This window comes from Procambarus clarkii, chromosome 36 (genome assembly GCF_040958095.1).
Source record: "Procambarus clarkii isolate CNS0578487 chromosome 36, FALCON_Pclarkii_2.0, whole genome shotgun sequence".
Taxonomy (NCBI): domain Eukaryota; kingdom Metazoa; phylum Arthropoda; class Malacostraca; order Decapoda; family Cambaridae; genus Procambarus; species Procambarus clarkii.
In genome coordinates this window covers 4,957,123-4,982,733 of record NC_091185.1, presented here as the reverse complement: position 1 = coordinate 4,982,733, position 25,611 = coordinate 4,957,123, and the positions used below count along the sequence as shown (strand labels likewise).

General features: G+C 47.9%; 1 protein-coding gene across 4 annotated transcripts in view; it reads right to left on the bottom strand.

The window, feature by feature from the left end:
• The window catches only part of Nrg (Neuroglian), a 175,029-nt gene that overhangs the window by 90,938 nt on the left and 58,480 nt on the right, over nt 1-25,611 (bottom strand). For 2 of the 4 annotated variants that reach the window (XM_069336502.1, XM_069336501.1), the window contains exon 2: nt 14,621-14,710. The exons of the other annotated variants lie outside the window; for them this stretch is intronic. The gene's annotated coding sequence lies outside the window, so the exon portion shown is untranslated. The remainder of the gene's footprint in view (nt 1-14,620; nt 14,711-25,611) is intronic. 4 annotated transcript variants of the gene reach the window in all.

Below are 25,611 nucleotides of genomic sequence, written 5' to 3'. Positions count from 1 at the left end.
ATTAATAGCCCAAAATAGCCCAACTTGTTTTTAAAGTAGCCCAAAAAGTCGCAAGTAGCGAAATTAAAAATTTGAGAGCGCGGGGCTCTGAAAAGTAGCCCAATTCGATACTTGTAGCCCAATCTGGCATCCCTGGCGCCGCGCACACCTCTGGAAGGGAAAGGGGGGGGGGGAGAAATGTATCTCTTCCCCCCCCCCCCCCCCCTCGCTCAACCACTTGGGTTGGACGGTAGAACGACGGTCTCGCTTCATTCAGGTCGGCGTTCAATCCCCGACCATCCAAGTGGTTGGACACAATTCCTTTCCCACCGTCCCATCCCAAATCCTTATCCTGACCCCTTCCCAGGGCTATATAGTCGTAATGGCTTGGCGCTTTTTCCTGATAGTTCCCTTCCCTCCCCCCCCAAGTCAACACACGAGCCAACCAAAATAAGATATAAAAATGTTTTATAAATGGTGTACACGGGAAGTGTACCGTGACGTTATAAATTATTATTATTAACATCTTTATTGACAAAATTAATTACAATTTTGCCTAATCTGAGGATTTTGATAGTCTTATTAAATTGAGGTTAATGCTAGTATTCACTGTCACGCAGGACAGAGGGTCATACATAAGACAATAGGTCTAAACTGTAGGCTGAAGCACATATATATCATGGTTACAATCAATGCTTTAATGTGTGGATATGTGAAAACAACTTTCTATTGTGCACTGCCACACAAGGGCAGGGATGGTTCATAAGTGATGCAGCTTAGAATACAAGTAGAAATTGTTCTTCATTCTTTAAAATGGACAAGCAAATTTTGGGTAAATTGTTATAAAGATCCCCCTGTGGCGCAGTGGCAAGACTCGCCCGGCGCTTCGCCAGCGACTTGGCCTGGGTTCGTATCCTGGCCGGGGAGGATTGACTAGGCTTCAATCCTTAACTGTCTGTTCACCACAGCAGTGAATGGGTACCTGGTTGTTACAACATTTGGAGAGTCGTATTCCAGGGAAAATTAGGATTAAGGACCTGCCCGACAGCTGTCCGTGCTGGTGGCTGTACAAGAATGTAACAACTTTAGTTATATACATATAAATAAATGTTCATATGGATAAAGGATACACATCCTACTTTACTCTCAAGACCCGGATATATTCCACCCCCCCCCCCCAAGTATCCTCTCCACATGGACGTCAACGGCCCGACAGGAAATAGCCTCGTATCATTTATATCCATGCTTGAAGACGACTGTGGGTGGTGGTGGTGGTGGTGGTGGTTTAGATTCAGCTGCTGGAACAAATGTAGTACAGGATATGGCGAGCCCGAGAGTGGAGGAGGCTCCTTGGAGCCATTATCAGTATTATAGCCGATACTGGAGGATGGGGTCCGTGGACGCACCAATCCAATCTAAAGACCATAGGGCTGGTCAGACCGGTGAACTGGTGGGGTACACGTCGTCCTCCAGACCTGTGTCATGTGTCCTCCTTATCCCTTCAACTCCAGCCCAGTGTCACAGGAGTCAGCGGGGCTGGCCACAGTCGGCCGGTCTAGAGATGTCCGGGTGTTACAAGACGATTGGTTTCCTTATCTCAGTTCCAAGAAGTTGATAGTCTGGTCGAATTGTGTGGAAGGCTACTGGGAAGGCTACTACTATCTATATATACTCTCCACGACTGCTCAGGTGGTTACCAAGTTACAGCCCCGCTCCTGTGCCAGGTAAGTCCACTACGGGCTCACCATAGCCCGTGCGACTTGGAACGTTTTGTTCCAAGTAGCGAATCTTACACATCATGATGAGACAAAAGAGGAAGCCAGGTGAGGCAGCCTTCATAAAGATCAGAGTAACTCTGCCAGCCGCCGCCAGGCCGTACTGGCAACACCACCCCCAAACTGCCAGTAGTAGTCTAGCCGAGGAGTTAGTAAACGCTTAAGTGGCCGTAGGGTAAAAGCGGGTGAAAGGGGAGAAGTTACTAATTGCAGAGAGAAAAAATGCGGACTAATGGATACAGTCGAGGGCGGCCAGGTAGGAAGGCTAAGGCGAATGGGGAGACTAATGGAGATGAGCAACATAGGGAGCGGAAAGTATCGTCAGGGATATCGTATCGTCAGGGATATTAGTCTAATGGAGGGAAACCAGGTAGGGAAGGTCCAGAAGATGGCAGGCCCTGGAATAGACGTAGCTGCTTCACACTGGGAATAATAGTTTGGTGCTAAGGAACCACAGTAGCGTCCTCTGGGAGTTTAGCCCCCTCCCTCCCCCCCCCCCCGTCAGGGCTACTCGGGGGGAGGGGGGGGGGAGGTGACTCATAGCTAAACCCCACACTACCATCCGCCCACACCAAGTATCTCTGCTAGACGCGGGTCAATACCCGAGGTAACCCATACTAGACCTACATAACATGTGTCTGCGGGAAGCAGTACACACAGGTGCAGCCACTAAGGGTGTGGTGGAAGGTGGGGGGGGGAGGGGAGGAGGCAAAGCACCTGTATAACAGGTGCAAGTTGGAAGCGCAAATGAGCCGAGGGAATGTAATGACATACTGGTACCTGGTTGATACCTGGTTGATGGGGTTCTAGGAGTTCTTCTACTCCACAAGCCCGGCCCGAGGCCAGGCTCGACTTTTGAGAGTTTGGTCCACCAGGCTGTTGCTTGGAGCGGCCCGCAGGCCCACATACACACCACAGCCCGGTTGGTCCGGCACTCCTTGGAGGAATAAATCTAGTTTCCTCTTGAAAACCCTCTACGGTGGTCAACAAGTGGAATGCACTCAAAGTAAATGTCGTGGAAGAAACCTCCATCCACAACTAAAGCCGGATTTAACACACAATTCGAACGTCAGACTAGTTACATTATAGTGCAACAGGGACAACCAGGCTAGTTGGTGGAGGCATACACTCTCCCTCCTGTAGTGGGAGTGCCGGACCAACCGGGCTGTGGTGGATATGTAGGTTTGCGGCCCGCTACAAGCAACAGCCTGTTGGACCAAGCGCTCTCCTTACCTTGCGATGATTTCGGGGCTCAACGTTCCCGCCGGCCGGTCCTTGACCAAGTCTTCTGTGTGAACACTGTGAGGGGTCGGCCAGTTATGTCCCTTATGTGTAGTGGAAGCGTGTTGAACAGTCTCGGGCCTCTGATGTTGATAGTTCTCTCTCAGAGTACCTGTTGCACCTCTGCTCTTCAACGGGGGTATTCTGCACATCCTGCCATGCCTCCTGGTCTCATGTGCTGTTATTTGTGTGTGCAGGTTTGGGACCAGCCCCTGTAATATTTTCCACGTGTAAATTATTATGTATCTCTCCCGCCTGTGCTCAAGGGAGTACAGATTTAGGCTCTTTAGTCGGTCCCAGTAGTTTAGATGTTTGTTTAACCGAGTGGATTCTAGCCGTCAACGATCTCTGCACACTCTCAAGGTCAGCAATTTCTCCAGCCTCCACCACACACTCATCACCCTCCCGTTAGTGATTATTTTCATTCCACAACACTCGTCGTATATCTCCTATTCACTCATTCCACTATGCTCTAAATTTAATAAGTTTTAACCCACACCCCGCAGTCCAACACACTACTCACTTCTCTCCTACCTCCCCCCTCCTTCTCCTCCTCTATTCCCTCTTATCCCCTCTTCTCCATTCCGTCTCCCCCCCCCCCCTCCATTCCGTGGGCCTGACTCACTCCGCCTCCTTCAAGCACCTCGTGTACTTGACAACACACACACAATAGGAGTCTGGCACAGAGGAGGTGGTGGAGGAAGATTGTCCCTCTTGAACGTCTCAACTGGCACTTGATCTCCGACCCCCCCACCCCCAGGGGCGACCCCCACCCCCAGGGGCGACCACCCCCCCACACTGCCTGCTGCCACACGCACACTGCGGCACAGGCACGCCCACACCCACTACCCTCACCATGTCCATTGTTTACCTCCATTGTGACTTACTATTATCACCAAACTTGACCTGTGTAAGTTATCCAGGAGTAGATAGGATAACCATTCCAGGCCCCCCCCCCCCCCTCCCCCTCCCTCACTTCCCTACAACACCCAAAACTTTAACGAGAATTTGTATGCCTTTGAGACAGACCGTCACCTCTCGCCTCCCGTATTTAGCTTAGCATTTTAAAAGCACCGAATCACCTTCTGTGGTTGATTGTTCAATAAACCCTTGAACTGTATGTTTAACACATCTCTAACTCTGTCCATGGAGGACAGAAGAAAATGTATATATGCTGGTTAGCATTGTAAATGTGTGGCCACGTCTGTGGTAGGAAAAAAATAAATAATAATAATAATAATAATAATAAATAAAAATAATAAAAATAATACTAATATTTTTATTATTATTATTATTAATAATAATAATAATAATAATAACTCCCGTATTGTCATCCCGAACAATATGTAGGAACCCTTTAATCTTCTACGAGATGCATTACCTATTTCCCTCGAGTTACTTCCGAGGCTCAGTGTCCCCGCTATTCTGCACATCCTGCCATGCCTCCTGGTCTCCCAGAACTAGTTCCTTGTGCACATTTGGAACCAGTCAATATTTTTCAGACGTTGGGAATTGGGACTGAATGAAAGTTCTAAATCTGTATTCTCTAGAGCGCAGACAAGACATATATACAATAATTTACACCTGGAAAGTATTAGAAGGACTGGTTCTGAATCTGCTCAAGGAAATAACATTACATGAAAACAGGAGGCATGGCAGGAATGTGCAAAATAGGCCCAATAAAATACAGAGGATTTGTTCGAGAGTGAACTCACGTTTTTCGAGAGTGAACTCACGTTGTTCGAGAGTGAACTCTATACACACCTCCAGGGAATTCCTGATCAACCAGTCTGTGATTCGTACGTCAAGCTGCGAGCAACCGCGTCCAATAGCCTGATTGCGCAATGTCCAACCAGGAAGCCTCCTGGTCCGTGGTGGTCAGAGACCAGGCTCCTCGAAACCCCCACAAAGTAGGTAGGCAGGTTCCCTCTACAGGCAAAGAAACCCAATCAAAGGACACCGCATGATCTACTCTTTCCAAAGAACAATAAGAAAGGCCGACTTCATAAATAGAAGATATTAAGCTAACACAAAGGATCAAAGCCCAAGAGAGAACACAAAGCCTTTAGTGAAACTCAAAATATTTCTCGTGCAAAATAAAAAATATATCTAGCATTTGGCCCTGTATGACTAACCATCCTGTGAGATGGGAACGTTTTAGTATTTCAGAACGTTTCTGCCGGAAACGCTGCGCGTACTAGTGGCTTTACAAGATTGTAAATACTGTACTATGCTATGTATTCTCACAAACCCAATGTACCTTCTTGTATATAAATAAATAAATTAAATATCACTGCTACATTATTCATTCTCGTGTTCTGGAGGATATCCTCACAATGTATCCCAGAGTCTGTCAGTGCAGATTACTGCCCACACGCCTTTGTATGACTGACTAACCATCCTGTGATAAGAATTTTTTGCCTCGCGTAGCTAGTTCTTGACGCACACTGTACTCCTCTTCATATAGTCTAGGATAGCTGCACATACCTGGTTGATACCTGCTTGATGGGGTTCTGGGAGTTCTTCTACTCCCTGAGCCCGGCCCGAGGCCAGGCTCGACTTTAGTGTTTGGTCCACCAGGCTGTTGCTTGGAGCGGCCCGCAGGCCCACATACCCACCACAGCCCGGTTGGTGGTAAATAAATAAATGTATCTAAATGCGTCACAAAAAATAGTATTTGGCATTTACTTCAGGTAGACGGAACATGCAGGCAAGTGCTTACTTCCTAATAAAGAAATAAGCCAGATATCGAGGACAGTACTACCTTACCTTGCGGTTATCTTGCAATGATTTCGGGGCTAAGCGTCCCCGCGGCCCGGTCCTCGACCAGGCCTCCTCGTTGCTGGACTGGTCAACCAGGCTGTTGGACACCGTACCGCATTGGACACTACAAGCTTCACAGTGAACAACTAACCACACTCAAGATTAACAATATCAAAATCTTCATGAATACCAAACCAATCCAGACTCGCGTGCCAGTACACCCCCCCCCCCTCCCCCCCCCAGAGAAAAATAGAAAATAGAGAAGGCTCATACATCTAGCCGTATGTAGTTGTTGTTTAAGATTCGCTACTTGGAACAAAAAGTTCCAAGCAGCACGGGCTATGGTGAGCCCGTACATGTAGCCGTATATGGGGTGGAAGAGAAGGGTAAAGCAAGAGACCATCAAGCCAAAGTTTTCAGCTTCGGGATCTCCAGTGGCCCGCTTCGTCGACCTTGCTCATTCACCTGACTACATTTGTCACCAGTTTTACAAGATGGGGGGGGGGGGGTCGGCGACGGGTGGAGGGAGGAGGACGAGGAGGATAAAGGAGAGGAGGAAGAACAAGGAGGACGATTGATGGGGATGGGGGGGGGGGGGAAGAGCGACAAGAAATTATTGACGGGTGAGCCACGACTGCGTCTATGCTGCGACACACACACACACACACACACACACACACACACACACACACACCTATATGAAAAGAAACATTGAAGTGGACAGATACGACGGAAGACTGCAAGAAACAACAGAATCCCTTAGGCATATTGTAATAAATTATACAATAATTGGTTACAAGACTTGAGTAAATGCAAAGCAATGAAGCACGTTACTGGCACCAGGAGGCAGGACACGAGATAAAACTTATTTGAAATGGATACGAAGAGATTTGGAGGCTGATATTGTACCGATCTTGTTATCCAAGCCCACATCAAACGAATTCCTGACTAACCGGGTTGTAGTGGATATGTGGGCCTGCGGGCCGCTCCAAGCAACAGCCTGGTGGACCAAACTCTTAACAGGTCAAGCCTAGCCTCGGGCTGGGCTTGGGGAGTAGAACTCCCAGAACCCCATCAATCAGGTATCAAGCTGCTACCTGGTTGATACTGCTACGTCTGGTTCTTCTATCTAGTTATACCTTTTCTACTAGTACTACTGATATAAACTTTAATGAAATATTAATACTAAGAACAACAGTCTCCTGTTTACTATTGTCATTCTCAAAGTACACTTCTCGTCTCGGGGAACTTGGTGGTGCTTTAGTTGCCTAGTTATTCCTGGCATATTGCGTCATTCAATGTTATATAATTAAAGCGTCAAATGCCTACCACGTACTGGCTCATAGGGTGTGACCACGAGTCACGAACGAACTGTCACAATACAAACATTTTCAGAGCTGCTTCCTGGTTGATGGGGTTCTGGGAGGAGTTCTACTCCCCAAGCCCGGCCCGAGGCCAGGCTTGACTTGTTAAGAGTTTGGTCCACCAGGATGTTGCTTGGAGAGGCCCACAGGCCCATTTTTTTTTTTTTTTTTTTTTTTTTTTTTTTTTTGAGATATATACAAGAGTTGTTACATTCTTGTACAGCCACTAGTACGCGTAGCGTTTCGGGCAAGTCCTTAATCCTATGGTCCCTGGAATACGATCCCCTGCCGCGAAGAATCGTTTTTTCATCCAAGTACACATTTTACTGTTGCGTTAAACAGAGGCTACAGTTAAGGAATTGCGCCCAGTAAATCCTCCCCGGCCAGGATACGAACCCATGACATAGCGCTCGCGGAACGCCAGGCGAGTGTCTTACCACTACACCACGGAGACTGCAAGAGACAGACGGAGACATACCCTTCACAGCCCTGTTAGTCCGGCATTCCTTGAAGAAAACAATCTAGTTTTTTCTTGAAGATGTCCACGATTGTTCCGACAATATTTTCTGATCCTTCGTTCATCCCCAAACCCATAAGCTCGAAGGACAGTCCACGCTGGGTGGATTTATCACCTCTCCTCGGATTACCCTGGGAGTACCCAACCGTCCCAGTGGCCTCGACCACTCTCACATGTGATGCCGCAGACACAACCCCCCCAAACAAGTGTAGCAGCAGCAGCAGCAGGCTAGAGCAAGTAGTCAAAACCAAAGGTGAAGCTGAAAATATAAACCAAGGCAGTAGCGACAGAGGCAGCACAATCCTCCTTGGTAGTGGTGGAAAGGGGGGGAAACCGTAGCAGGAGCTGCACTGGTGGCGGAGTGGGGAAGGGGTGGGTGGTAGTGGTAGTGGGGAAGGGGTGGGTGGTACAGGGGGGGGGGGGCAGTATGGAGGTGTGGACGTGCTGGGCCTCCACAACCACCCGCCGCCGCCGCCGCCGCCGCCCCTTAACAGCGTTACCTCACACACCTGACTTCACTCCTCGGCTCCCACCGCGCTCCCTGCAGTCTTGCCTAACTACGTCTACAGCCATGTAGTGTAGCAGGGAAGGTGTGTAGTGCAGGGTTGGTGGGGGGGGGGGGAGGGAAGGTGTGTAGTGCAGGGTTGGGGGAGCAGGGAAGGTGTGTAGTGCAGGGTTGGTGGGGGGGGGGAGGGAAGGTGTGTAGTGCAGGGTTGGTGGGGGGGGGGGAGGGAAGGTGTGTAGTGCGGGGTTGAAGCACTACAACTGCTTACATTAGTGCCTAGGATTGGCTTCGACAAGTTCGACTAGATTCTTCAGTTACCTTTACATTTCTTACTGTGCCATTTGAGCTAATTCAATAATACAAAATCTTAAAGTACCATTCATCTTAGGATGAATGGTGGATAGCGCGCAGGACTCTTAATTCTGTGGCGCGGGTTCGATTCCCGCACGAGGCAGAAACAAATGGGCAAAGTTTCTTTCACCCTGAATGCCCCTGTTACCTAGCAGTAAATAGGTACCTGGGAGTTAGTCAGCTGTCACGGGCTGCTTCCTGGGGGTGGAGGCCTGGTCGAGGACCGGGCCGCGGGGACACTAAAAAAGCCCCGAAATCATCTCAAGATAGCCTCAAGATAGGATGGGCTGGTGATGGTTGTGGTGGGGGGGGGGAGGGAGAGCATAGCATTCGTTTATGAAGGTGGAGGATCAACCAGGTATCAACCAGGTATCAACCAGGAGGAACTAAGTTAGAGACTCGTCAAATTTTGCATCACTAATACACCGTATTATATGTCCGGGCGATTGAGATCTGACAAGACAGATGGGTAGGCAGTAGAATTTTTTTTTAAAGGACTATTGAAAGGTCTTTTGATACGGTATCCCACGAAAGACTGGCAGAAGAGAAGATGGATAAAATGCAACAGTGCAGAGCAAAACCCACACATCATTGGGCTTTGTACATGGAAGATCGGACATTCCAACCCAGAAAATAGTCAAATACTAAAGATACAGCCGATTTTTTGTCCTTGAACCCCTAAATACAATGAAGATCGACAACTATTAATTCTTCACGAGATTAACCCAAAATTCGACTGTTCTCAGATGAATGGACATAACAAAGGGGATATTAATAGGGTATTAAAAGTATCAACATAAGACAGAACACGAAATGGTTATAAATTGGATAAGGTTAGATTTAGGAAAGACTTGGGTAAATACTGATTCAGTAACAGGGTTGTTGATTTGTGGAACCAATTGCCGCGTAACGTGGTGGAGGTGGGGTCCCCTCGATTGTTTCAAGCGTGGGTTGGACATGTATATAAGTGGGATTGGGTGGTTATAGATAGGAGCTGCCTCGTATGGGCCAATAGGCCTTCTGCAGTTACCTTTGTTCTTATGTTCTCAGATGTCACTAACTGGCCGGCCTCTCGTGATGTTCAAAAAGATAACTTTAAAACCCCCTTCAAAGGATACCTGACCAACCGGGCTGATTCACATATCAGGCTGCGAGCAGCTACGTCCAACAACCTGGTTAACCACCACACCAACAAGGAGGCTTCGTCTACAGACCGGGCCGCGAGAACGACCATCTTTGCTTCTGAATTGCATCGGTTGCAAACAATTATAGACCGATAGCACTAACAGGGCTGTAGTGGATACCCAACGGAACGCTCAGGAGAAAGCGCCAAGCCACTGCGGCTATATAGCCTTGGGAAGGGATCACAACAAGAACGTGGGATGGGACGAGGGAAAGGAATGGTTAAACAGAAAAAAAATTGGGCGTGACAACTACCAAGAAAATGGCCGAATCCTATAAATACATCCAAATTATTGGAATCACTTAAAACCATTATATTTAATGCTTGGAGCGAGAAACAGAGAGAGAGAGAGGCATAATTTACACCTGGAGAATGTAACAACAGCCTGGCTGACCAGACCACCAACATGGAGGATGTCTTCAAGAGGCATCTTCAAGACAAGTTCTTGAAAGAAGTGCCGGACAAACCAGGCTGTAGTGGATATGTGGGCCGCCCCAAGCAACAGCCTGCTGGACCAAGCTATCACATGTCGAGCCTGGCCCCAGGTCGGGCTGAGGGAGTAAAACTACTCCCGAAACCCTCTCCAGGCCTCGTCAAGAGACCGGGCCGCGGGATATTGATCCCCGGAACCTCCAAGGTACGTACAATTGTAGACATAGTTCTATACAATATATGTAAATATTCTTGCTGCAAACATACATAAATGAGCACTAAGTTAATCGTTAGGGGTCGGAACCAATCCAATATAAAATTAAGTGTTGCACCACTTGAATAAATATTAAAAGTTGGGCACCATAAGTAAGGGAGCCGGTCGGCCGAGCGGACAGCACGCTGGACTTGTGATCCTGTGGTCCGGGGTTCGATCCCAGGCGCCGGCGAGAAACAATGGGCAGAGTTTTTTTCACTCTATGTCCCTGTTACCTAGCAGTAAATAGGTACCTGGGAGTTAGTCAGCTGTCACGGGCTGCTTCCTGGGGGTGGAGGCCTGGTCGAGGACCGGGCCGCGGGGACACTAAAGCCCCGAAATCATCTCAAGATAACCATGTTCAAATTTGTGTACATGTACGAGAGGGTTTTAAGGCATCAGATCAGGATATGAAGGACAAAAATATATTCAAATTGGTTAAGTTCACATATAAAATAAACAAGAGTTAACAGATTTATCCGACGAGTTTCCACGTAGCCTAATATATCCAAGAAAAACTTGGAAATATCCACGCCTACCTTCCTGGGATCAATAGCCACGTGGCGCGGTCTCTGGCCAGGCCCCGGGGATCAACAGCCTTGGGGCGCGGTCTCCGACCAGGCCCCGGGGCGCGGTCTCTGACCAGGCCCCAGGGATCAACAGCCCCGGGGCGCGGTCTCTGGTCAACCAGCCTCGGTTGAATAAACACAGGAGAGGGGGGCAGTGACTCCACATAAGCAGGAGATAAGAGAAGAGAACTATCAGGGGGAAAGCGCCAAGCCATTACGACTATATAGCACTTGGAAGGGGTCAGGATAAGGATTTGGGATGAGACGGTGGGGGAAGGAATGGCGCCCAATCACTTGGACGGTCGGGCCTTGGACTTCAGAGGCCTTTAATATAATGTCCTCACAACCTTAAGATGGCAATAACGGGGCCAAGAGCTACCTGCCACCCCCTAGCGAGGGGCCAACAGTGTCAACACCGGGTCAGGAACCAGCCGTGGGAGCCCGGCCTCCACGGGGAAGAGGACCCATTACTGGTGTGCCCCGCGGGGGTTTAACCCAGCTAGCATACACTTGTTATTAAATCTGCTGTTTGACTTGGGGATGAAGCGGGAGGCAAGAGGGGAGGGAAGACCGGTGAGTAAATACCAGAGGGAGTCTTACTGGTTATAGGGGTACCCCAGGAGACAGCCAGCAAGAGAGAGAGAGCAAGAGAAAGGAAGCATAGGAGGAGGGGGAAGGCTGAGGGCTCGTCCACACCCACAACGTGAAAACTGTCGTCACCGGCAAGAGGTGTAATGCAGTCATGCGGCGACAAGACAGCGTGTGCCTGGAGGCGGCGCCCGGGGCGGTTTCCACCCCCCAATCCCCCCAGCAGCAGACTCCCCCACTCCCCCCCCCTGCCCCCACCTGCAGGAGTGCCCGACCCTGCTTCCTCTCGGCCATTCCTCCCGCCACCACTCCACTTTCACTTCCTCCCATCCTCCACTAACACAACAAAGACCCCCCCCCCCCCCCCACACACACACACCAACTCTGCCTCCACTAAGAACTAAATAACCACGACTTTTCTTGCAGTAATGACGCTAGAACCCCGACCCGACCCGCGACACTCCAGCAGACACACACCAGGCTACGGGCCCTCGTAATATCGTCTCAAGACCAATCATCACTGACTGAACCCAATCCCATTCCTCAGCCACGTGTGGGGAAGACTTATAGCCGTGTTTTTGGTAACCCTACCAAAACCTAGCTGCTAGGTAACCTTTGTTACCTAGCAGTAAAATAGGTACCTGGGTGTTAGTCAGCTGTCACGGGCTGCTTCCTGGGGGTGGAGGCCTGGTCGAGGACCGGGCCGCGGGGACACTAAAAGCCCCGAAATCATCTCAAGATAACCTCAAGATAACCCTGGTTAATACCTGGTTGATACCCGGGCGGTATCCCGGTGGACAAGCGTGGATATTGTACGGAGTCGCCAACATAAAGGGCCAGAGCCCAACCCCCGCAAGCACAACTAGGTGAATACATGTACACCTAAGGATCAATCAGGCTGTTATTCATACGTCACCCTGAACCCTCTAGTTCGTTTAGCTAAGCAAATAATCGTTTGACGCAAGTTACATAATTATTAATGTTATATATACATATAATGTACATGTATGTATATTATATTAATATGACATTAATATTATAATCACACACATATATACACACATACATATTCAATCACCCACACAAATACACACATCAATAATCTTTTGTGTCACAAGTGATTCAACAAGAGGCTCACAACAGTCACTATACAAGGCACTTTACATCTATAGTGAGTCACACAGTTACTAGTCTTGCTCCACACCCACCCAACTGGGCGGCAGCTTTACAGTCATGTGCAGGCTGCACCTACAATACGCAAATTTTGGATACTTCAAGATTTCGGGCAGCCCATCATTATGAATGAAGTACTTACACATCCCCTGCCCTTGTGGGATGAAAGCAGCAATCGACGGATGTTCCCAAGACGGCGTGAGAGAGGGAGTGTCGACCAGCTTGCCTACTCGCTCGCTCGCTTGCTTGCTCGCTTGCTTGCTTGCTTGCTTGCTTGTCTACTTTCCTTCCACTTCTCTTGACCCAGTACGTCTTGACGCCCAGACATGGTTCCCCTCCCTCAACTTTCCCCCACCTCCTCAATCTCTTCAATTATAAACGTACAACCATTTATGAATAGAGCCACGGAGCATTTTCATCGATTTGACTTTCTTTACGGAACCTATTCAACACCGCCCACCCCCCTCCACCCGTCCCTTCCTTCCTCCCTCCACCCGTCCCTCCCATCCCGTCACACACACACACACACACACACACACACACACACACACACACACACACACACACTGCACTTACTGTTCAACATCCTCACCTCACCCTCACAAAACCCCACCCGTATAACCTGCCTTTCTCCCACCCTTACCCTGGTGTCAGCATGAACTATCTGACGTCAGTGCTCGCAGACAAGCGCTCCTTTGTCACTTCACCCACACTACTCTCATACGAGAGAGAGGGAGAGAGAAAGAAAGGGCGAGAGAGAGAGAGAATGAGAAGGCGAGAGAGAGAGAGCCAGAGGAGGGGTAGTGTTTGAGGATAGGGGAGAAAGGGTAGAAGATTAGGAAGAGGAGAAAATAGCGAGAAGGGGGATATTTGAGGACGGGTGAGGGGATGGGAGGGGAGAGGTAGGCAGGTTCCCCTCACCAGGTCCGCAGTGCCGTATAAATCTGAGGGAATATCACCACCTTCCCCTCGCATCGTAAAAATAATCTCGGCACAAGAGTATACGTAGATAAGGGGCTTCGAGAAGAACCTTTCTAATTCTCTCCCTCCTCAACCCTCCTTGAGAGCCCTGGTAAGGCGTGCCCTCCAAATCACCTGGACTGCTGGGAACAGCTTTGAGGCCAGGATGGTCGGCGTGGCTAGGCACCGTTCTTTCCCTTCGTCCTATCCCACATCATCGCATCTAAGTGTTATACAGTCATATCAGCTTAGCGATTTCTTTGGACAATTACCTTGTCTCTCCTTCATGAAGTAAACCATTTTTAGCATCTCTTCTCTCCCCGTTTTGTTACCTTCTTTAGAACTGTGACCCCTCATCCAATACTCACGCCCTGCCTCTCCCCTCAGCCTACTTTCCCCTCACTCCTCCCTCCAACGCTCCCCTACAGTGCCGGAATGCGGAAGTCCCTGGCGTAATGGTGCGGACCAATCGGGGATGCGGAGACGGTCCGAGGCCGGAGTAAGTTACTGCTTCAGAAATTTGCATAATCCGGTTCATCACCTCTTAATGCACGGGTGATGAAAGGTTTAAATGATCGCTGTCATCTCCAGTATTCAGCCCACCCATGATGAACAACACGCTCGCTCTCTCTCTCATCTGGCTTCTCCCTCTCCCGCGTTCTCTCCCTCCCTCTCCCGTGCTCTCTCTACCCCTCTCCCGCGCTCTCTCCCTCCCTCTCCCGTGCTCTCTTTCCCCCTCTCCCGCGCTCTCTCCCTCCCTCTCCCGTGCTCTCTCTACCCCTCTCCCGTGCTCTCTCTACCCCTCTCCCGTGCTCTCTCTACCCCTCTCCCGTGCTCTCTTTCCCCCTCTCCCGCGCTCTCTCTATCCCTCCCTCTCCCGTGTGCATATTGAGTGCAGCAGTCGTCCCCGACGCTGATCATAACTACCTGGTTCATCAACAGTGAATAACGTTACTGCTACCCTTCCAGCATCGTCAACACCTCTGTCTTGGTCAGCATCAAATCTCCCACGCGTACCTGTCAAGAGAAGAAAGCCGAATTAATATACCAGCATCAACAGAGAATCCCAGAGACAATGTCATCAATTACAAATACAGTAGTGTCATCAATGTTGTCAACATTAACACCATTGTCACCATTTTACCAACATATTACAACAATTGTTCATATTGTCTTCATTACTCACTACAACCCACCCCTCATTCCCCCCTCACTCTCCACATCTCACATTCCCCGCGCCCCCTACAGTTCCAAGAACACCCTTCCCTCCGAACACCTACTTTTTCCTTGATCTTCAACTCCGACGCCAAGGGATCCGAACAAGTGGGAGGCCAGAGGTAAACACAGGTTGGATACAATGCATGGAACACACCGGACACTACAAGCCAGCGACGGTAGAGTTCAGAGCTCCAGTCATTGCGTTATACTCTTTATAACTCTTCACAAAGAATGCTTTTAAAAACTTGAAGAATGGCTCTATATGAACGCCATAGAGCCATTCTTCTCTATATGCGTTCAAGTGACGTCCAATTTGTGTTCTGTCTTATGAGACCGATCAATCGTATGAAGATGTACTTTAAGTAAATGACAGTTACAAAGACCTTGGCTAAAATCTATCAAGCATTTCCGAGTCCACTTACGAAACCTAGAGCATACCTGGAGTAGGTTTCGAGAGTTGTTCTACTCCCAGAGCCCGGCCTGAGGTCAGGCTAGAGCAACCTGTGCATCTTTCCCAGTTCATTGTCACCTTGCCTTGAGGTGCTTCCGGGGCTTAGCTTCCCCGCGGCCCGGTCGTCGACCAGGCCTCCTGATTGCTAGACCGGTCAACCAGGCTGTTGGACGCGGCTGCTCGCAGCCTGGCGTATGAATCACAGCCTGGTTGATCAGGTATCCATGGTAGCTTATCTGTATTTATTAAACAATTTATGTGTTTTGCAACGTTGCGAGGCCGTCTGCATTCACATTTCGCAATTCCAACACTATCCACTTGGTGTCTGGCAACTCTCTCCATTACCTATCCTCAGAACCTGGATTGTTCCTGGATGGGGTTCTGGTTGTTTTTCTACTCCCCTGGTTGATACCTGGTTGATACCTGGTTGATGGGGTTCTGGAAGTTCTTCTACTCCCCAAGCCCGGCCCGAGGCCAGGCTCGACTTGTGAGAGTTTGGTCCACCAGGCTGTTGCTTGGAGCGGCCCGCAGGGCCACGTACCCACCACAGCCCGGCTGATCCGGAACTTCTCTTAGAAAACCGTCCAGTTTTCTCTTGAAGATGTCCACGGTTGTTCCGGCAATATTTCTTATGCTCGCTGGGAGGACGTTGAACAACCGCGGACCCCTGATGTTTATACAGTGCTCTCTGATTGTGCCTATGGCACCTCTGCTCTTCACAGGTTCAATCTTGCATTTTCTTCCATATCGTTCACTCCAGTACGTTGTTATTTTACTGTGTAGATTTGGGACCTGACCCTCCAGTATTTTCCAGGTGTATATTATTTGGTATCTCTCTCGTCTCCTTTCTAGAGAGTACATTTGGAGAGCTTTGAGACGATCCCAATAATTTAGGTGTTTTATCTCGTCTATGCGTGTCGTATATGTTCTCTGTATTCCCTCTATTTCAGCAATCTCTCCTGCTCTGAAGGGGGAAGTGAGTACTGAGCAGTACTCGAGACGGGACAGCACAAGTGACTTGAAGAGTACAACCATTGTGATGGGATCCCTGGATTTGAAAGTTCTCGTAATCCATCCGATCATTTTTCTGGCTGACGCGATATTTGCTTGGTTATGCTCCCTAAACGTTAGATCGTCGGACATCATTATTCCCAAATCCTTGACATGCTGTTTTCCTACTATGGGAAGATTCGATTGTGTTTTGTACCCTGTATTATGTTTCAGATCCTCATTTTTGCCGTACCTGAGTACCTGAAATTTATCACTGTTAAACATCATGTTATTTTCTGCTGCCCAATCAAAAACTTTGTTGACATCTGCTTGTAGTTTTTCAATGTCTTCAGCAGAGGTAATTTTCATGCTGATTTTTGTGTCATCTGCAAAGGACGACACGAAGCTGTGGCGTGTATTTTTATCTATATCAGATATGAGAATAAGGAACAGTAGCGGTGCAAGGACTGTACCTTGAGGTACAGAGCTTTTAACATCGCTTGGACTCGATTTTATCTGATTGACTGTTACTCTTTGTGTTCTGTTCGACAGGAAATTGAGTATCCAGCGTCCTACTTTTCCAGTTATTCCCATTGACCTCATTTTGTGAGCTCGACCAGAGGCCAGGCTCGACTTGTGATAACTTGGTCCAACAAGCTGTTGCTTGGAGCGGCCAGCAGGTCCGCACATCCACCACAGCCCGGTTGGTCCAGAACTTCTTGCAAACCTCAACATTATTCAGCATTAAACTGCATCCGTCAATCTTGAGGTCCCAAGATAGAGCTCAAGTTCAAGTATGTTTATTAAGATAAGCAAGAAATACTTATTAAGATAATTATTAGTATTAATTATCTTAATTAATATTAAGTTTATTAAGATAAGCAAGAAATACATCTCAAAGGGATAGAGTAGCTTAGGCTATTTCTACACCCCTCTATAGATATATAGGGGTAGATAGAGCAGCCCTGGGACATCACTTGATGTCTGGAAGATTAAGAAAGCCAAGGCAGGTGGGGGGGGGATGGGATAGAGCGTAATCATGGCCTAGCCTTCACTCTTCCTTGGCCAGAAGATAGTAAATATCTACGTTGGTGTTCACGTTAAATGAATCCCTGTAACCATTAGATAGTCAATAAGCTAAGAATAAAACTGTATACACTTCCAGCCGACACTGATAAGCTTGTGTGGGTGAGTCAACCAGCCAGGTCAGTATAATCCAGTCAGGTCAGGTCAGTTTAATCCAGTCAGGTCAGGTCAGTTTAATCCAGTCAGGTCAGGTCAGTTTAATCCAGTCAGGTCAGGTCAGTTTGTACACTTACCTAACTATGGCAATGAGCATATATAGCGGCGGCCAGGAAAATGATCGCATGGATTACCATTACAAATTTTTACCATTAGAAATCCTAATAAATTAACAAAAAATCCTAATAACAACCATTAGAAATCCTAATACTATTTAAATCACTGGTGCTGTCCCGTCTTGAGTATTGCTCGGTACTCACTTCCCCTTTCAGAGCAGGAGAGGTCTCTGAATTAGAGGGAATACAGAGAACATACACGGCACACAGTCACGATAAAACAAATTGAGACCGTCTCAAAGCTCTCAAAATGAGAGCTTTGGAAAGGGGACGAGAGAGATATCAAATAATGCATCATGGAAGATACTTGAAGGTCAGGTCCCAAATAGGCAAGGTAGGATAATAACATACCAGAACGAAAGATAGGGAAGGAAATGCACAATAGAACCAGTGAAGAGTAGAGGCGCCAGACATAATCAGAGAACACTGAACATCAGTGGTCCACAACTGTTCAACTCCCTCCCAGCAAGCATTAGCAATATTGCTGGAACAAAGGTGGATGTAATCAAGAGGCACTTGGATAACTTCTTGCAAGAAGTGCCACACCAACTAGACTGTAGTGGTTACGTGGGCCTGTAGGCCGTTCCAAGCAACAGCCTGTTGGGGCAAGTTATTACAAGGCGAACCTGGCTTCAGGCCGGGCTCGGGGAGTAGAAGACCTCTCTGAACCCTCTCCAGGTATGCTCCAGGTAATTATGCTTGCTGGCGAGAGAGTTTTAGCTCTTTGATTCAGCCTCTTAACGGTCAATCAACTGGTTTCTGAGCCTATTAGGCACTATCATATCTATGAAGTAAATCAAACTATCATTTTTAGAAGAACCAGAAGTAATAATTATAAATAGGAGCTGCCTCGTATGGGCCAATAGGCCTTCTGCAGTTGCCTTTGTTCTTATGTAAGACATTCGAGAGATTGGAACGGGAGGAATGAATGGTACTGGAACTTGCAAAGCAAACCATACCCACACCAGTCACTAGTACTAGGCACTAGTACATACGCTCTACACCAGTCACTAGTACTTGTCACTAGTACATTCAATATGCCCCTGAATAACGGAACTGACAAACCTACCAGTCAAAATACATCAAATAGAGTAACCTCATTTAACTTGTCAACAATGAAGGGGATTAAAAACAAAGGGGAACAAAATACCGTTTATAAATAGCCTCCTCACAGAGGCAAAATGTAGTATTTGGAGCGTCCATAGAAACCCACACGGAGTTTCTATGGACGGCGAGGTATGGATACCAGCATATAATTGATATAGATAAACTCCTAGAAACCCATCAAGTAGGTATATCATATAGTGGAGTAGAACGTCAGTAGGTCACATGGAAGAGTAGGTTTGTTAATGATGACCTTGTATGCTCAGGAGGCCTCAACCATAAATGAGGTGGGAGAAAGACTGAGTGAGTGAGCAAGTGAGTGAGTGAGCCAGCCAGCCAGGAAGCAAGCGCATGTGCACACACCAAGCCCCAGGAGAGGACATAAACAACCACTCATGCAATGTTGAAACTTACTGGATGGGATAAAGATACAATCATGGTAGCAACATGTAAACACCCCGCACTCCAAGACTCGCACAACTGGTCAAACACCACAAGGAAACTCGCCATTAAATGAAATCGAGGCGTCATACGTTTACCCTCGCCTCTAGAGGGGGGAAAACTACTCTTGTTAGCAAGTTTCAACACTATCACAAGGTTTTCAGGGGAGAGAGAGGAGGAGGAGGAGGATGTTCGGAAGGATGGAAGGAGCTTGTCTGTCCCCAACCAGCCCCCCATCCCTCCCCCCTGTTCCTCCTCCTATGCTGCCGCTGCTGCTAGCGAGGTAACACCAAAATCAATAGCCAGTGGAAGGGGAACAGCATGAGGTGTAGGCTGCCTCCTGGTTTCTCTAAATGGTCACAGCCATTCCACGCAACCACCTCACTCGACACCCACCTACACCCACCAGTGATGGGAATACTGACCCTCACTCGACACCCACCAGTGATGGGAATACTGACCCTCACTCGACACCCACCAGTGATGGGAATACTGACCCTCACTCAACACCCACCAGTGATGGGAATACTGACCCTCACTCGACACCCACCTACACCCACCAGTGATGGGAATACTGACCCTCACTCGACACCCACCTACACCCACCAGTGATGGGAATACTGACCTCACTCGACACCCACCTACACCCACCAGTGATGGGAATACTGACCCTCACTCAACACCCACCTACACCCACCAGTGATAGGAATACTGACCTCACTCAACACCCACCTACACCCACCAGTGATGGGAATACTGACCCTCACTCGACACCCACCTACACCCACCAGTGATGGGAATACTGACCCTCACTCGACACCCACCTACACCCACCAGTGATGGGAATACTGACCTCACTCGACACCCACCTACACCCACCAGTGATGGGAATACTGACCCTCACTCAACACCCACCAGTGATGGGAATACTGACCTCACTCAACACCCACCTACACCCACCAGTGATGGGAATACTGACCCTCACTCAACACCCACCTACACCCACCAGTGATGGGAATACTGACCCTCACTCGACACCCACCTACACCCACCAGTGATGGGAATACTGACCCTCACTCAACACCCACCAGTGATGGGAATACTGACCTCACTCAACACCCACCTACACCCACCAGTGATGGGAATACTGACCCTCACTCAACACCCACCTACACCCACCAGTGATGGGAATACTGACCCTCACTCGACACCCACCTACACCCACCAGTGATGGGAATACTGACCCTCACTCAACACCCACCAGTGATGGGAATACTGACCCTCACTCAACACCCACCTACACCCACCAGTGATGGGAATACTGACCCTCACTCAACACCCACCAGTGATGGGAATACTGACCCTCACTCAACACCCACCAGTGATGGGAATACTGACCCTCACTCAACACCCACCTACACCCACCAGTGATGGGAATACTGACCCTCACTCAACACCCACCTACACCCACCAGTGATGGGAATACTGACCCTCACTCAACACCCACCTACACCCACCAGTGATGGGAATACTGACCCTCACTCAACACCCACCTACACCCACCAGTGATGGGAATACTGACCCTCACTCAACACCCACCTACACCCACCAGTGATGGGAATACTGACCTCACTCAACACCCACCTACACCCTCCAGTGATGGGAATACTGACCTCACTCAACACCCATCTACACCCACCAGTGATGGGAATACTGACCCTCACTCAACACCCACCAGTGATGGGAATACTGACCCTCACTCAACACCCACCTACACCCACCAGTGATGGGAACAGTGTTGACCAGTCACTTAAATGTCAATATAATGTAGACAAACTAAAATTAGACAATTTTGTTACTCTGCATAAAATACTTCTCTAATTCAACATTTACAAAGGAGATGACTGTCTCAACTCGACCATCTTATCTAACAAGTTAAAAATCTTTACTTGTAATTAACATTTAAACTTCCAGGACACAGTGTGGTTCACCTGTGAACCAGGGGGTCTCGTAGCCTGGTGGATAGCGCGCAGGACTCGTAATTCTGTGGCGCGGGTTCGATTCCCGCACGAGGCAGAAACAAATGGGCAAAGTTTCTTTCACCCTGAATACCCCTGTTACCTAGCAGTAAAATAGGTACCTGGGTGTTAGTCAGCTGTCACGGGTTGCTTCCTGGGGGTGGAGGCCTGGTCGAGGACCGGGCCGCGGGGACACTAAAAGCCCCGAAATCATCTCAAGATAACCTCAAGATAACCATAAGACTTCTCTACAGTGATCGAGGCCACTCTTGACGTTAGCAAGGCGTAGACACAAAACCCTTCCCAGTCGGTGAGGTACATGCTGCTATGTTGAAAGTACAGCAGAATAATGACTGAGGTTCAGGTGGTGCTCAAATGATACTACATCATCCGGAAATCTTCCTTCAGGATGGCATGGTTGGCTCCTCTTGTCCTTCGACTTCATTATGCAACCCGTCCTCCTAATAGAGCGTCGCATTTTCACGCATAGTTTATCTAAAGCTAAAAATCGTCGTACTAGAAAATGGTAACGGCTCGCGAAATTAACATTCTTTTCCCAATTTGCACATTAGAATAACATACTGGAACGAAAGACACGGAAGGAAATGCAGAATAGAACCAGTGGAGGAGGAGTAGAGGTGCCATAGACACAAGCAGAGAACACTGTTTGAACATCAGAGGTCCACAACTGTTCAACACCCTCCCAGCAAGCATTAGCAATATTGCTGGAACAAAGATGGATGTATTGAAGAGGCACTTGGATACGTTCTTGCAAGAAGTGCCGAACCAACCAGGCTGTAGCGGATGTGGGCCTGTAGGCCGCTCTAAGCAACAGCCTGTTAGACCAAGTTATCAAGTCCAGCCTGGCCTCAGGCCGGGCTCGGGGAGTAAAAGAACTCCCAGAACCTTCTCCAGGTACGCAACACCCCCTTCCCCTGCCTGGCACACTTTCCTATTCTAAGAACATTTGTGTTTAAATGTATAAAAATCCTAATTGTTTGAAACAGTTTGTGTCCTCAACACCATTTATGAGCTTAAGTTTATGGGTTTTAATATGCAGGAAGTATTTTAATGTGCATCATACCCTTTCTGTTTATATCCTATCCTAAACATCTCATTTTACACACACACTACTTTACACTGACATTTACGTACACAATCACCCTCATGTTTACACTCATCCTGTATGTACAACCAGCGCTTAGGTAAACAAATCTTTTGTTTACACCCAGCATCTGCTACCTCTTCAACTTTCATGAAGCTAACGTCCTCATTAAGAAATGGCCTAAAACACACACACACACAAACACATGCTAGAGATATTAGAAAGAACTTTTTTAGTGTCAGAGTGGTGGACAAATGGAATGCATTAGGAAGAGATGTGGTGGAGGCTGACTCCATACACAGTTTCAAGTGTAGATATGATAAGAGCCCGATAGGCTCAGGAATCTGTACACCTGTTGATTGACGGTTGAGAGGCGGGACCAAAGAGCCAGAGCTCAACCCCCGCAAACACAACTAGGCGAGTACACACGGCCTCGTAACTGAGTGGACAGTGCTCTGGGGTTGTAGTCCTAGGGCCCCGGGTTCGATCCCCAGCAGACGGAAACAAATAGGCAGAGTTTCTTTCACCCTGATTATCCTGCACACCTAGCAGTAAATAGGTACCTGGGAGTTAGACAGCTGTTACGAGCTGCTTCCTGCTGTAACACGCATGACCCCCCCCCCCCCACTTAAGAGTTCACACTCGGGGAAGCCTTCTCCAAGAGGTCAGCCCAGATGACCTCCGGATTATCTTTTATGTTGATTAAAAAGTTCCTGGGTTAGTCTTAGTCAGCTAGTTTCAAGTATGTAATATTTCATGATACTCTTGTCAAACATTGCAATGGAATTAGACTCCAGATTCTTATATGTAAACATCCATGGATCTCCTCCCCTTTTAGCCCAGGTCAGAGGTCAGTCACACACGTAATTAATAACTCCTCTCTTGAACAGTGTATGGTGAATGTCAAACAAGTTTAATGAAAATTCTTGAGTGTTTTTGTACGTGTGGCCGATCTCTTTCATTCTTGGAGTAGGTAGCAACAGAAAATCTCCCCCTTCCCCCCTTTGGGGTTGTATATATATATTGGTCCTGTAGAGACTTAGAGACAGAGTGCGGGACACCGGGATCGAGAGCGAGTCTGTGAAGAACATCTCAGCCAGGGAGAGACAGAGGTCTTAAGGTAATGTGTGTGATCTCTGAGGTTTTGTTTCATGTCTAAATTTCTTAACAATTTGCCAGTGTTAGAGTAGGATATACAAGTGGTGATTAGCATAATTTTGGTCTCAATAAACTCATGTTAAATTTCCCGTCTGTGTCAATTGTTGAATCCTCTTGGCCTTTTGGATATAGTGGCTGACAACCGTCCCATAATTACTGACAGTCATTGAAAGTACTCTCCAAGTCAAGCAATGTTTCTTGCCTCGTTGCTCGATATAGTCTCAATGGTCAAAGACAGATGGTGGCAGCGTATTTAATCCTGTGTAGCATTTCCTTGTTTTGCAGTGTACCTTTGGTTCCGGTGTAACCATCATATGTCAGCTCATATTACCGTGTTCAATAACAGTGTTACCAAGTGCAACTGATAGGAAGTGTTACTCAGGATAAGTAGTACATTACATTATTAGTGTGTACATTATTAGTTTAGTATCCATTATAGTGGTGTTACGTTACAATTATAGCGGTTTTACACCTGGGGGTGTGTAACAAAAAAAAAGAGGCCTGGTCGAAGACCGGGCCGCGGGGACGCTAAGCCGTGAAATCAAAATAACGAAGATAACCTGCATAACATATGAGAAATTTTGATTCACTAGAATTAAGTAAAATGCAGGTATGTAACAGTTTGCCATAGTTATCTTCTTGATGTTATCTTGAGATGATTTCGGGGCTTTTTAGTGTCCCCGCGGCCCGGTCCTCGACCAGGCAACCACCCCCAGGAAGCACCCCGTGACAGCTGACTAACTCCCAGGTACCAATTTTTACTGCTAGGTAACAGGGGCATAGGGTGAAAGAAACTCTGCTCATAGTGTTTGATAACTATGACGATAGAGTACCAGCATATAAAATAAACATATACCAGGGGAATAAGTTAAAGTAAAGAGGAGGAGGATTTTAAATTTTCTAACAGATTGCAGTAAATTACAGAGAATTAAAGGCCGAGCACGACATGAAGCGCGCCGTTACTCTCGTCCTATATATACACAGTATACACAACATGCAGGAATATAACCCACTCTCGTAAATAGCATGAACAATATGATAGGTTATCTTGAGGTTATCTTGAGATGATTTCGGGGCTTTTCAGTGTCCCTGCGGCCCGGTCCTCGACCAGGCCTCCACCCCCAGGAAGCAGCCCGTGACAGCTGACTGACACCCAGGTACCTATTTTACTAAGGTGAAAACCCAACTGGGGTGGGATTTACTCGTCATTCGAGCAGTGGCGTCGAACAGCCTTGTTGGCGATGAGTCACAATAACGTGGCTAAAGTAAGTTGACCAGACCACACACTAGAAGGTGAAGGGACGACGACGTTTCGGTCCGTCCTGGACCATTCTCCAGGACGGACCAGTCGATTGATAATCACCTTGAGAATGGTCCAGGACGGACCGAAACGTCGTCGTCCCTTCACCTTCTAGTGTGTGGTCTGGTCAACAGTCTTGTTCACTGTGTGCGCGCCTCCTGGTTGGCTTGTGACCTAAACACCAGATCACGAGGACACTGATCTTCTGAACCGCCTCTAGGTATGTGAAAGGAGTTCAGGTTTTCCTCTTAACTCACATTCCAGGTTACATAAGCAAAAAATCTACCCTACGGCTCTCCATTTATCATGGTAATGAAGGAGTTAGTAAATAATAATTATATACTAACATTACATTAAAATACATTACTTACAGAAAATAATGTATTATCTTACACACTGGTTGTGTTGTAAATCGATCTACAACACTGCTATGATTATGGAAACCTGGAAAGTGAGGGTTTAAACTCCCTCACCTCTCACGTTTGCCAGACATGTACCTGGATGGGGTTTTGAGAGTTCTGCTCCCCCCAAGCCCGGCCCGGGGCCAGGTTTTACTTGTTAGAGCTTGGTCCAACAGGCTGTTGCTTAGAGCGGCCTGCAAACCCACATAGCCACTACAGCCTGGTTAGACCAACACTTGCTGAAAGCTGTCCAGTTTATTCATGATCGCTACAAAATTTTGTTCCGGCAATATTTCTTATGCTTGATGGGAGGGTATTAAATATCCGTGGATATTTAATTGTGCCTATGGCACCTCTAATCACCATTGGCTCTA